Below are 12,591 nucleotides of genomic sequence, written 5' to 3' on the forward strand. Positions count from 1 at the left end.
TGGGGGGGATGGGGTCAGGCAGGGCAGGGATCGGGAGGTGGGGCTCAGGAGTGTCTGGGGCTGTGGGGAGCAAGGATCCAGGGGGCTGGGGGAGCAGGCAGGGCCAAAAGGGATGCCTTCCATGGTCCCCTCCCCACTCCTCCAGCCCCCCCACCCCTTACTTACCTGCAGTGGAGCCTGGGTCCAGCTGCCTGCAGCTGGCATGCTGCCTGCCCTGCATGAAGTCCTTGAGCACCAAGGTGAGAACTAACCATAAAGATGCTTTGGCTGCAACCAGAAAGCCTCTGTGAAGGACGCAGCCTCCGGTTGCCTCCTGCCCGGCTTTTTTCCTCTGCAGGTTTTTTTGACCCCTGTATATCCAGGGGTCTAATTTTTCCTTGTGGGGAACATTTTCTCATTCCTGCATGTGCCTCTTGCAGCATCTCAAAGGAGTTAGAGATGCTGCAAGAGGCACACGTGGGCTTGTCTGGACATACCTTTTGAGTCTATCCTGTTCCTTTGCAAAGCTAAACCTTGAAGATTTTGGAAAGGAGAACAGAGATTAAAACTCTCTTGCATGCACCATCTTTTCCAAGGTTTCTTCATAAAAACAAAACATTGTGCTGATGAAATCCAAAGACCTTGGAATTTGTAAACTTTTTTGCTACTAGCATTCCATGATTAAGCTTTAATAAGCAGTTTATGCAGTGAGCACTAGATGGCAACACAAGATTTAAAGCTAAGATATGTGTTTCATTAAAAGCATATACAGGCAGGATTACAGGATTGCTTCACTGCAATTCAGTTAGGGTGGAACCACTTGGAAATAGGCCCTGATTTTTTTTTGGAATTAACCCTAGTCCGTAAAAAAAATATTGCAACATCACCTCATACATAATAGTAATGTTGCAATAATTGCACAATTTGTCTGTATTTTCCTGTTAGTGTATACAGGCTACAAGATATAAAGGCTGTTTATTATTAGGAGTGTGTTTTACAGAATTGCATTTTGGCTTCTGACACATTATAAACTATTTGAATGCAGACAGATCTCATGTTTGCACATCCTAGGAGCTATATATGAGTTATCCCTGGCACCGCCTTATGCAATAATCCAAGAACTGAAAGCCAATTATACCCAACATCCATTCATCTATCTGTCTGTCTGTCTCTGTCTAGATTATCTATCTGTCCATTCATCCAATACACCTTATTTCACTGTCTTGGATGACTTCTGAGGAAAGACATCAATATAGAAATAACAATTTTAAAAATCACTTTTCCATTGCTACACCCAGTTGAATTTTTTCTAATAAAAAGGGTTTGTCTCCCTTAAAACAACTGCTTTTTGGTGAAAAAAATGTTGACATTTCTTTTTGTTTACAATATTTGTGTGTATATATGATGGTTTTCTACTTATTTGTCAGATCTAGGTCTAATACGTAAGAGGGGAAACACTCTGGTCACATAAATAAATCTTCTCTCATTGATATGCATCATAGGAGTATCTGCAATAGCATCGGGATTAGGGTGCTCATTCCTTCATATATTTACAAATAGGGACATAAATTTTTGTGGGGTTTGTTCCTCCCCCCAGCCCAAAAATAGATAACCAATTGCTGTGACACTTCAATTCTTATGCTTTTTGTTCAATGTAGTTTTTCATGGTTTTGTCTCCATAGATTTTGAATAGGAAAGCTAGACTTTAGGCTCTGGTTTTTCTTTGACAGTATTGCTTTTCATTGGAGAGTAATCTCTTTGCAAATGTTTTTTCCATATACATAGAACTTGGCATAGACGTGGCCCTTGCAAGAAAACTGCAAGAATTAAGTTTTTTTTAAAATTATTATTATAAATATTGAAGTTAGGATAATTATGATAATGAGTTTGAAATGTTTAATTGGTAGGAAGTTGTGAACACAGAAGTCTGGATTATCTGCTGAGAGCAAAGCACACTCAAGCTGTCTGGTTGATGGGCAGGGGACCAAACCCAATTAGATGAGACAAGCAAGCCTGACTGATGGATCTGGAAGATGGGGAGAGGAGCACATGCATATATTACTGAGCGCATATAACACACTCCATAAGGAGCTGAGACACAGAAGGCTCTTACTAAGTTACTGCTTGACTACTGACTCGTGAGGGACACACTCAACTTACGCTATATATAGCCTTTGACCTTGGTACATGTGGCCCCAAAAGCCTGCCTCATTCAGCAGTTACTGCCTCATCTTTCAACTAGGCATTAAAAACAAAGTCTTTTCTATCAAAACTTACAAGACTTCACTGTGACGACTATTACTAAGTGGACTTAGGTGCCTAAGCATGATCTATCCCAGACCCTGAAAATTAATACATTTCTTTTTTGTAACTTGATATCATCTTAGCCTTAACTCTGTCATTAAAAAGCACCTTTTGTATTAACAGTGTCTAGGGACCTGAGCTGGGTGAAATAGGAGCCACTATTTGGATTTAGGTCCACAATCCAAATCTATTTGGATTTAGATGTCCAAATCCACTTAGGTGGATTAATACGTGGCCCTAGGTATCTAGTTGTTATGGGCACTGATGGCCCTTGAAAATGTGACTTGGGTGTAACTGGGGTGAGATCTGCCAAGTTTGTTGGACTTGTAACAATAACTGAGAAAGTTTACCCAGAACTAAAGCAACGGGGTAGCGTGGTCTGTGTAAACAGTAGGCTCCACAGCTCCGCGTGAGTCATTGTTGTGTGTGTGCTTGACAGGTTTGCCTATGAATTTTTGGCAACAATGGAAGTCTTTCCAGTGACATTCGTAGGTACTGGCTCAGAAGAATTACTGACTGGAAATCTGACAGCACTCACAAACTATTGGAGAGCTCTTCTGCTCTCCTCTATTTGTTTGGTTCAAAGTTAAATGTTGGGAACTAATAGATCTGAACCTGTCATTTAGTAACATTTTGAATAAGGCTCCAGGAGAAAAACAATTTGCTCTCATGTGCCTGTTTTTCTCCTGGAGTATGAATTGGTATTTGGCTAAAAGTTAATAAATGTACCAGCTTTCAGCATCTGGAAGGAAGTTAGTCCAAAACAAATTGTACGCTTCACGTATTGTTTAGCTCTGGTGTAGTCATTTGATTCCTGAGAAATGAACACATTTTGCAGGACAAACCTTTCCCCTTAACAATCACAAGTTAGCAAACACCAGCTGTAAAGGGCTTAAGCCAATAGAGGAGGGGGTGGAGAGAGGGGGAGAAAGAGGATAGGAGAAGGTAGCCCACTATTTACAGCTGCATTAGCATTTGCTAATATGATTTTTTTCAAATACAGAATAAAACTGGCCTGTAAGAGTAGCAAGCTTGGTCCTCAAGCACTGAACATGGCCTGATTTCTGATTATGAAAAGCTGTGATATAAATCAGGTTTTACCCCTCCAATGCTCATCAGGCCTTTGGCCAGGAGCAGCAGCTCTGTTTGGTCACCATGCTTGCTCCAGCAGACCATAAATCTGTTCCTGTGAGGTTTGATATGACAGCAAAGCTTATACATGTTTTCAGTGTACAGAAACGTGCCTCAGACCACCAGATTGTGTCATGGCTAAAGGAGCTCTGTTCCTTACTGCCTGGCTCATGACAACTCTTGGTGAGCTGAAACACTGCCAGCATATACAGATGCAGTCACTTATTGATTGGCTCTGCAGATTGTTACAGAAAATGGCATTTATATGCTCTCCTTCTTAATTACTTAATGAAATCCCCTTGGGTGGAAATAATTTCTGCACTGAAGTGGGTGAATCAGCTCTGGGTGTATTGCATGGAACTGAAGCAATCTCCCTAAAAGCTGTTATATGAAAGCTTGAGGCCAAGGGAAGTTTTGTGAGTGAATTGAATGATATTAAAAGCTATATGGGGTTAGAGAGATGTGCTGAGTAGCTTGATTCACTGAGACAGGAGAAATGAAGCTAAGGCTATAATGACTGGGGACAGGAAAGATGAGGAAGATGATGGATGAAGAAGAACTGCAGGAAAGAAATAGTGAGGCTGTCTCACAGAAAGAGGCATCGTTAGCTGTGTTAGTCTGAAGTCAAGTACAAAGCGTGGGAAAGGCAAGTGAGGCAAGGGACTTGTGTTTGCAGTTCTGCCATGGACTTAATGTGAGACCTTAGGAAATCAATTCACTTCTGTTTCCCTTGCCCTTACCTGCCTGGTTTATTTAAACTGCTAAGTCAGGCACTTTATCAGTGATTTTCATTTATAATACATTTGTACTGGCATGGCCTCAGTATTGTTTGGGGCTTCTAAGTGTTACTATAATACAAACAGTAATAAAGAGCTTGAAAGAGGATGCACTTTGTAAAGGGTCTTTTCTCTCTCTAGGCAGGTCCTTGGGTGGAGGGTCACAGTGATGCAGCCAGTGTCAGGGGCTGGGGCAGTCAGGATCCCAGCTCCTGGCAGTCTCTGGATGAGGTCAAGGAGCAGCCAGTGTGCTTCCCAAGGTGGTGTGTGGCATTGCAGGTTTGGCTCCACAGAGAGGTGAAGTCTTTGCTGTCTTGGCCAAACTCACCCTCCAGAGAGCCTCTCAGAAAGAAGGCTACATGGCAATCCTCCTGCAGATGGTCTCCATTAGGACACTGGCAGCAGTGCTGCTCACTGTCTCATCTGGGTGGGTCAGAAGGCAGAAGGCATGGGTGACCACCACGATGTCACAGAGGTTGCCCACGTGCAGATGTTGGCATTTTCCTGCTGGTAGAGGATGTGCAGGATCCTGTTGCAGGCCTGGAGCGGCAGGTGCATCCACGTCTTTAGCAGCTGCTTCAGATCATTGTCTACCTTCTTGAGTGGGATCTTGGGCACTGCCAAGCCTCCCTGACAAATGAAATGTGGGAGATAAGGAAAATGTTTACTGCACTGACCAGGGGGCCAACAGAGATGAGGCCAGCTTGTGGGGATCCTTCACGATCCCACAGATGATTTCCTCCAGCGTCTGCTTTGCCTGGTGACCAGTGGGCATTTCCAGGTGGAGGTAGGTCTCGTTGTCCCTCAGATGCCTCACTTGCTTGCCCTAGATGGTAATGGTGGATGGTCCAAGACAGTGCTTTTCTTCCTGCAGTCTATGTGCAGAGAGGTGCACTTGGGGGCGTTGAAGCAGGGCTCCATTCACTCAACTGCCTTGCAGATGATGTCCAGCATCTTCTGCAGCTGCTTGGGATCACTGTCAAGAAGAATGAGATCGTTAATATAGTCCAGGATGCTCAGTTTCCATCTGGGGCTGGGTCCTCCACGGCTTTCTGCCACCACTTGGAGGACCAGTTGCATTTGGTAAAGGATATTAAAGTAGTGACATAGCCAAAAGGGACAGGAGGGAAAGAAATAGGGTATGTGTGCATGCATGACTCAATTCCCTAGTGAAGTGGGAGAAGGAAAGACTAGAACTCCTCTCACAAAGTATTGTAACACCCAAATGCTTTCATAGTTAGCCCACAGTCCCCTTCTAGCCTTTGCTCCCACTGTCATATGAAAGAGTGAAAAAAATGGTCCTAAAATAATAAGCTAATAACTCCCAAATTCAAGTGACAATTTCTCATTGCAAAAGCTTGTGGGGCTTCTCATCCAGAATTAGCATTATAAGTTTATGTGAAATGATTTTTTCCAGAAGAGGTATTGCTTTCTCAGTTTAGTTGCCTATAAACAGCTGCATCAATCAATATTTATCTTAAAAGAGACTTGTTTACCCTGTATCATTTCTCCTCTTTGTTGACAATTGCTGGATTGACATCTGGAAAGAAAGGACTTTTGATTTCTTCGAATTTTGCATCTTATATAATTTGTTTTATTATAGATAGACACACAAACAGAGGAAAATAATACATAGGGGAACTACAAACAGGATTCTGTTTCTAATGTTTCAAAGTGATTGGGTGGATATTGCTGACTGTTTTTTTTATTGCAGAGGTCTAATGGGTATCTGACAAGTTTCTCATCCAGCCCAATCAAACAGTAACAGCAAGAAGTTTTCCTGCCTACAGAGACATTCAAGTTAAAAATCACTGTATTTGAAGGCACAAGCCTTACATGCTGCAACTTTTTTCTACCTGTTCTAAGTGTCTTCTTTACCCGTGTGAAGTTATTAGTGAGCAATGCAAGGGGCAAGGGATACAAAGGAGGCAGACTATCTTATGCATCCTATGAAACTTGCTTTTTCACTTCAGCTATATCAGTGCTAGTGTCCATGGTACCTGTCAGAGTAACAAAGTATGAAGTCAGGGCTGCTTTACCCTCTAATTTATCTTGATTTGCTCCCGATTGCCTGACTGACTAAATGAAAAGCAATGACCCCAAACTTCGAGTACCTCTCCAGCTCTTTCATGTCATTCTTTTTAGTTTCTCTGTGTGGATGAGCACAATAATCAAAGAGGTGGTAAACTAACAGGAGAACCAAACTGTACCATGATCCAGTGCAATTAGAATGCTTAGGACTGGTGACAACAGAGATTTCATTGATTTCATAGACATTAAGGCTGGAAGGGACCTCGTAAGATCATCGGGTTCAGCCCTTTGCCCAAAGGGCAGGAAGTCAGCTGCGGTCAAAAGATCCCAGCAAGAGAAATGTCCAAATGTTTCTTGAAAGTGTCCAGAGTAGTTGCTTGCACCATGTCTGGGAAGGCAGGACAGGAATCTACTCCAGGCCTTGGTGGCTTGGACAGTGAAGTTTTTCCTTATGTCCAACCTAAAACAATCTTGGAGGAGTTTGTGGCCGTTGGTCCTTATCTTCCCTTGGGGCGCTGTGGTGAACAAGCATTCCCCCAGATCCTGATGCACACCCCTAATATACTAATAGGCTGCCACGAAGTCACCCCTGAGCCTGCACTTCTCCAGGCTGAAGAGTCCCATGGCGCTCAACCTTTCTTCATAAGGCCCGTTCTCTTGTCCTCTAATCATGGCTCTCCTCTGGACTCTTTCACGTGATTAAATACTAGTAACAATGGAAATTCTTACGGTGAGAAATAAGCTATAAGATAGAGGAAAAAATGGTGGGATACAGCCAAGCAGCCTACCCATCACATTGAACTGAGGGTTTTTTTTAACCTTACATCCTTAAAACTGTCTTAATATTAATGTCGTCAAAAACTATTTGTAGCTGGAAAGAAGATGTGCAACAGGGAAGGCAAAGTTGATTAATAGGAGGGCAATTACTTTAAGAACTATGGGACATAGTGTAAGACACTGGTGCTCAATGTTTTGTCCCTGCGAGCTGAGGAGTGCCACAGGGCTGGTCCACAGCCCTCATGGGGTCAGTGTGCAGTGGGCCTTGCATGCCCAGAATGGGCACCATGACACCTTGGCTCTGCCCTACAGTGTCTCAACACAGTGCATCCAATCTAGCTTGCAGGACTATGCTATCTGGCCCACCAGGCTCTCCAGGGGCCCAGGAATTTGCCATTGTTACCACTTCACCATTTCCAAATTCCTGGACCCATGGGGGATCAGCAGGTGAGATGAAATGAATCCATGGGCTGCATCTGGCCCATGAGCTGGGGGTCAAGCCCCCTGGTAGAGGAAAATGGAAAACACAGTTGTCTAACTGGCAGCCAGAAGGTTTGATCTGTGCTTCAGTGCAGAGATGCTTCAGTGCATGTCTGTTGTAGCACTGTTTAATCCAACTCTAGGAAAACCTTGCAGAAGCAAAGACGACCGAATTGACCCTTAACAGAAAAATCTGGTCACAGTGAATTCTTTCCCAAATAAAGAAAACTGTTCATGAGAGAGAACTTTTGCTAAAGTAAAAGAGGAATTGGGGAAGTTATGAACCATTTATTTGTAAAATCAAGTCTTTTGGAAGACAGAAAAGAGAAAATTGATTTTAGCGCATAGAATGACTACAGTTACAATCAAGACTTGTCAGAGGATCTCAGAAGTAGACATGTTTTAACTATTGGTTTGTTCCATGATCTCATCAAATTTTAACAATGTTAGAGAACAGGCTATGGTCTTGACCTCTGAATCTCACTTATGGGGGCCAATTTTGCTATAGTTAAGTGAAGAGGCAACTTATCCAACCATTTTTAGATCTTCTGTTTTTGTGATATCATGACTCCTGGAAAAAAGGATATGAAGAGAAGCTTTTCCATAGCCATCACACTTGCAACGAGTATAAAGCATTCCATTTCAGGTGTGAGAAGGAGCTGCAGGGTTTTAAAGGTGAAAACCTTGGCACAGAGAAAACGAGACTGAGACTCATGAGAATGTCATATCCTGATGATCTTACTGAGTGCTTACTCACACACTGGGATGCCAATGGGAGGTTTCACTAAGAATGGCAGAACCCAGCTTTAGAAATGGAAAATTGAAATGGGTAGGACAACACCTTTTTCAGTATTTTTCCAGTACAGCTGCCAGAAAAGTGTTGTAAATCATGAATGTCCGAATCAGAGTGAATTCCATTGTGCCGTGTACTTATTTAAGCTGCAGGTTGGGGTCTGAGGCTGTAGTGAGCAGAGCAGTGTTTTGTCTTGATCAAAAACTCAGAGTAACAGACCAGCTTCACTGGTGCCCTATGTCTACTTTGCACACTCTAGTGATGAAAAGCAGCTGTGAACCCAATTTAACCACCCAGTTAAATAGTGTTTATGGCTGCTTTGGGTTGCTAGAGCATCACAAATAGCTGGAGCATACCAAGAAATAAACTTATGGTCTCCAGATTGAGTGTGACTGCTTGGAAGCATCTGTACTTTCACCCTGCTCTAAAGTAGCACATTTCTGAGGTTTAAGGGTAACAATATGCTCCTGCCTATGACAAGGAAGACAAAAGCTGGTCTCAGTCGGTAAACTCAGCATCTGGGCTGGCATGGCACCATTTGCTACAATCTGCTCTGCCTTCACCAGCAAGTAACAGCTCAGTCAACAGCAATTACTTCAGAAGGTTTCCCTCTGAGTGAGATTTATTCTTGGCATGCAACCGGTGTGCTCTCCACACAAAATGACTTGCACAGTTTCCAGGATTGCTTCTGGCTGACTTTAGAGTTGGCTGGAGGAAAGTTTCTGTTCAGCTTATAAGGTTTTTTTTTTTTGCCATGGCATTGTTAGCTCCTTTCAAAATAACAGATTGCCTCCTTGATAGTAGAGAATAAACTGGCGAAGCAGATTTTTCTCTGTTATTCCCTAACCAATCTTCAGTTTTTCTAAGAGCCTCTTGGCCACAATACATATTGCATCACAACAGCTCTGGTGGCAGGAGTCAGGACCAGCTGATACTCCATAGTATCAGCTGGTCACCAAATGATGTCAAGCAATACTCCCTCCTACTATAGCACTGTGGAAATAACCAAGTGTTTCATTGTTTGCTTTAGCCTTCTCCTGAAAGGTCAGCCACCACACATTGCTAAAGGCAAGGTGTGTAACTTGATGGACCAATATGGTCCCTGTGTCTGTGTGCCCCCCTAAATCCTAGAGGGGTAAAGGTTTTTTTCGCTACTTTAAAAGAGACAGTCAAAGGAGAAGCCTCTGCATATGTTACTAGGGAGACAAATGAGGTAAGGTCTTAGGTTTTTGCAGTAAATAATCACAGCTGGTATATAGATTGTGCCAGAAGGTCCTAGGTACTTTTCCAGCTTGTTCAGTGAAAACTTTTTTATGATAAAGGCTGCATGGCTGCCTCTCAGAGATCTTAAGGGTTGACAGTGGTCTGCTGGGACCAGAGTTTTGGAAAGCACTGCTATAAGGAAAAGAGGTAGTAATCTGTGTGTGCATCATAGTTTAGACTATGTTTATCTGCAGTTTTGGATGCTTATCTGAATTGTGCCCATTCTGATTATCTAGCTATCCCTAAGAATCAGATTGGTCCAGTATAATTCACATAGTCTATTCTTAAATAGTTTAACTGGTCTGGTCTAATCTGTTTATATGCTTCCCCAGACACCACCACCACATTATCTAAAATGCCCAACAAAATCAACACAATCCATTTTGTGCTTTCTTCAGGAAACTTGTAACAGGCATGGAGCAAGTCATGCTCTGTAGCTCCAGTATAATACAATAAATGACAGCAATATTCTTGTGCTGAGGAAAACAGAACTGAATTTTGGTTCAAAAGGTCTTTTCACCAGGAAGGTATAAGAATACATTTAAGGCAATAACACAGCTTTGATATTTAATCACAGACCTGAAAGCTCCATGCTCCTTGAAAGTGGTTCCTTCAGCTTGTTGATAAAAAATGGCACAAAAAGGGTAATTTCAGTAAAGTAGGGAATATCCTCCCAGAGATGCAGCAGCTGTTCAAGTTATAATGGGCAATTGGGTTGAGAGTGGTATGATAACTTGGATATGTAATTAAAGTAAATTAGCACTGTTGGGATTAATAACTACCTGATTAGGAAGGAAAAGGGATTAAAGAAGGAAGCCTACAAGAAGGGAAGACCCTTAGAAAAAAAGAGAGCTATGGAAGGAAACAAGTAGAAACATTTACAACAGAAACAGAGAGAAGCATGAAAACTTCTCAAGAACAGGGAGAGAAAAGGGGAAACTTTCATTGTAGTCGGTGAACAGACATTTATTTCATTAAGATTTGGATTTACCCTTAGGGAGATGATTCAGGAGATCTAGAACTGTCAAAGAATGAAAAAATACAGTATTCAATACAAAATGCTCTAACCCTAGCAACATAAAATATTAGGACTTTTCTTCTAGAATATTGCATTGCACTTTCAGTCTGTTTGCATGGCTTTCTTCCTGTTTGTTTGCTTGTTTAAACCTGATGCAAGATTACTCTGCCAAGCACCATATAAATGCAGTGTTTTAGAAAGAGACTATAGAGAATGCTGATGTTATTTCTGTCAACACTGAGTTACGTCCAGAAGGACAAATGGTACCGTAGACAAAGGAGGAGATGCATAACTTTGGAAGCAAACATCATACCTCTGTCTATGAGGGGCCTTTGAAAGGGGAAAAAATAGTGGGGTAATGGTGAAGAGAACTGGAGCAAAGGGTTCCAGCTCTCGGAAGACCGTCTGTCCGTGAGAGCTGCAGGCTTGAAGTTAAATGTGCTTGTTGTTTACTTTTGCGCATGCTGCACTTTGTTTGATCAAGGGAGGGGGAAGAGTCCAAGACACCTCCCAGAGACTGCGCTTGTCAAACTTTAATGTGCTTTTTACTTGTTCTGACCAGATTTCGTCAAGAACTTCTCGGGTATTCAAAAATGTCGGAAGCCTTCAAACTCTCCTGGCCTAACCTCCTCAGATACAAAGCTCCACAAACATTCGGTTTCATTTATGACCCTGGTGTTCAAATGAAATGTAATGAAGCTGATACAGTTCTGAGAAAATGTAAAACATTGTTTGCTCTGTGGGCTACAGATAGTGAACCCTGGACACAGAACAGTCTATCGCCCTAATGTAATTACATGTCGACTGCTGAACCAGCTGTGTTGAATTTGTCTCTTGGAGGAGCTCAGAGCTCCAAAGCATCCTTAAATCTCTGGCCTTTGTTTAGATTTAAGTTTGTTAAGTGATAGCACATTTTGATTTCTTATAGTGAGCTACAGTTGGCTAATAGTAGAAAAGAGTTCTTCCATCTTCAGAAATTCACCAATTCCAAGGGGTATAGAAAAAATCAAAGTAGAAAGGCAACCGTGTAGAGGAAATGCTCAGTGGCCAGTTTACTTGGCTGCTTGAAATTCTTTTACTGAAGTTAATGGGTGCTCTGCCTGCTGAGCTGTTCAAGGTATGGGACCTCAGACCTCATTTCACTTCCATTAAAACAATGGAAAGATCCCCATTGCCAGCAGTAGAAGCAGGATCCCCTCTTTCCCTCGCACCTATGCTCTTTCTAGTGCTATGAATCTTGCAGTCATTTCCACACAGTGGCCAAGACTCAAGACGTGAAGTGGTAGAATATGACACTGAGTTGAGAAGTCGGTCTGGTGACTGGTTAACAATAGCCAGCACTTCTGGAGGGAAGTGAAATGTAGATGATGAACTGAAACTGGATCTATTGAGGTAATTGCCATTTATGCCAGACAGCTGCAGCTCAAAGCTGTGTATGAGAGGCAAAAATCATATGATTTCAGTCCTGAGAGATGATGATTCAAATATCAGGTCCTGGAGTGGGGCACTTAAAAAGAGGCCAAAAGGGTCAGATGTATATTGAATTCAGAAGCTGCGATGCAAGGAATCTGAGGGGAGACTATAGATTTCAATTCAGCATGACTGTAAATCAACCAAGATCCCCTCAATTAAGGGTCAAATTCACTTGCATTGTTTTAGGTGATTTGGTGAACCCAATTTGGTTCTTTTGTTTGATAAGTCCACTGCTAACAGTATTTGGTACTATTGTATTGACATAAGAAACCTCCTTTTCCTTGCAACCACATAATGGTAGATTTTCTCTTTTTGTTTCTCCCTTGTGCAGCCTCTCTAGAAATGCTACTTCTGATGCATTTAAGGATACAGTTTCTCTCTAGAAATGTTATTTTTGATGCATTTAAGGATACAGATTTAAGGATGCTTTGGACAGCAGGCTTGCTGGGATATCTATTGTCTCTACAACCTTACAAATAGGCAGGTATTGGGAGGAGAAGTATGAGCAGGGAATGTGAAGCTATCTAAGCTGAACAGCTGGTACAAGTCCCACTATAATTTGAGGT

General features: G+C 42.3%; 1 protein-coding gene across 1 annotated transcript in view; it reads left to right on the top strand.

The window, feature by feature from the left end:
- Nucleotides 1-11,993, top strand: part of CD36 (CD36 molecule) — a 70,810-nt gene extending 58,817 nt beyond the window's left edge. Inside the window, exon 16 of the transcript XR_002102604.1 lies at nt 11,982-11,993. The gene's annotated coding sequence lies outside the window, so the exon portion shown is untranslated. The remainder of the gene's footprint in view (nt 1-11,981) is intronic.
- Nucleotides 11,994-12,591: the final 598 nt, after the last annotated feature.

This window comes from Crocodylus porosus, unplaced genomic scaffold, assembly GCF_001723895.1.
Source record: "Crocodylus porosus isolate Cpor-Errol unplaced genomic scaffold, CroPor_comp1, whole genome shotgun sequence".
Taxonomy (NCBI): domain Eukaryota; kingdom Metazoa; phylum Chordata; order Crocodylia; family Crocodylidae; genus Crocodylus; species Crocodylus porosus.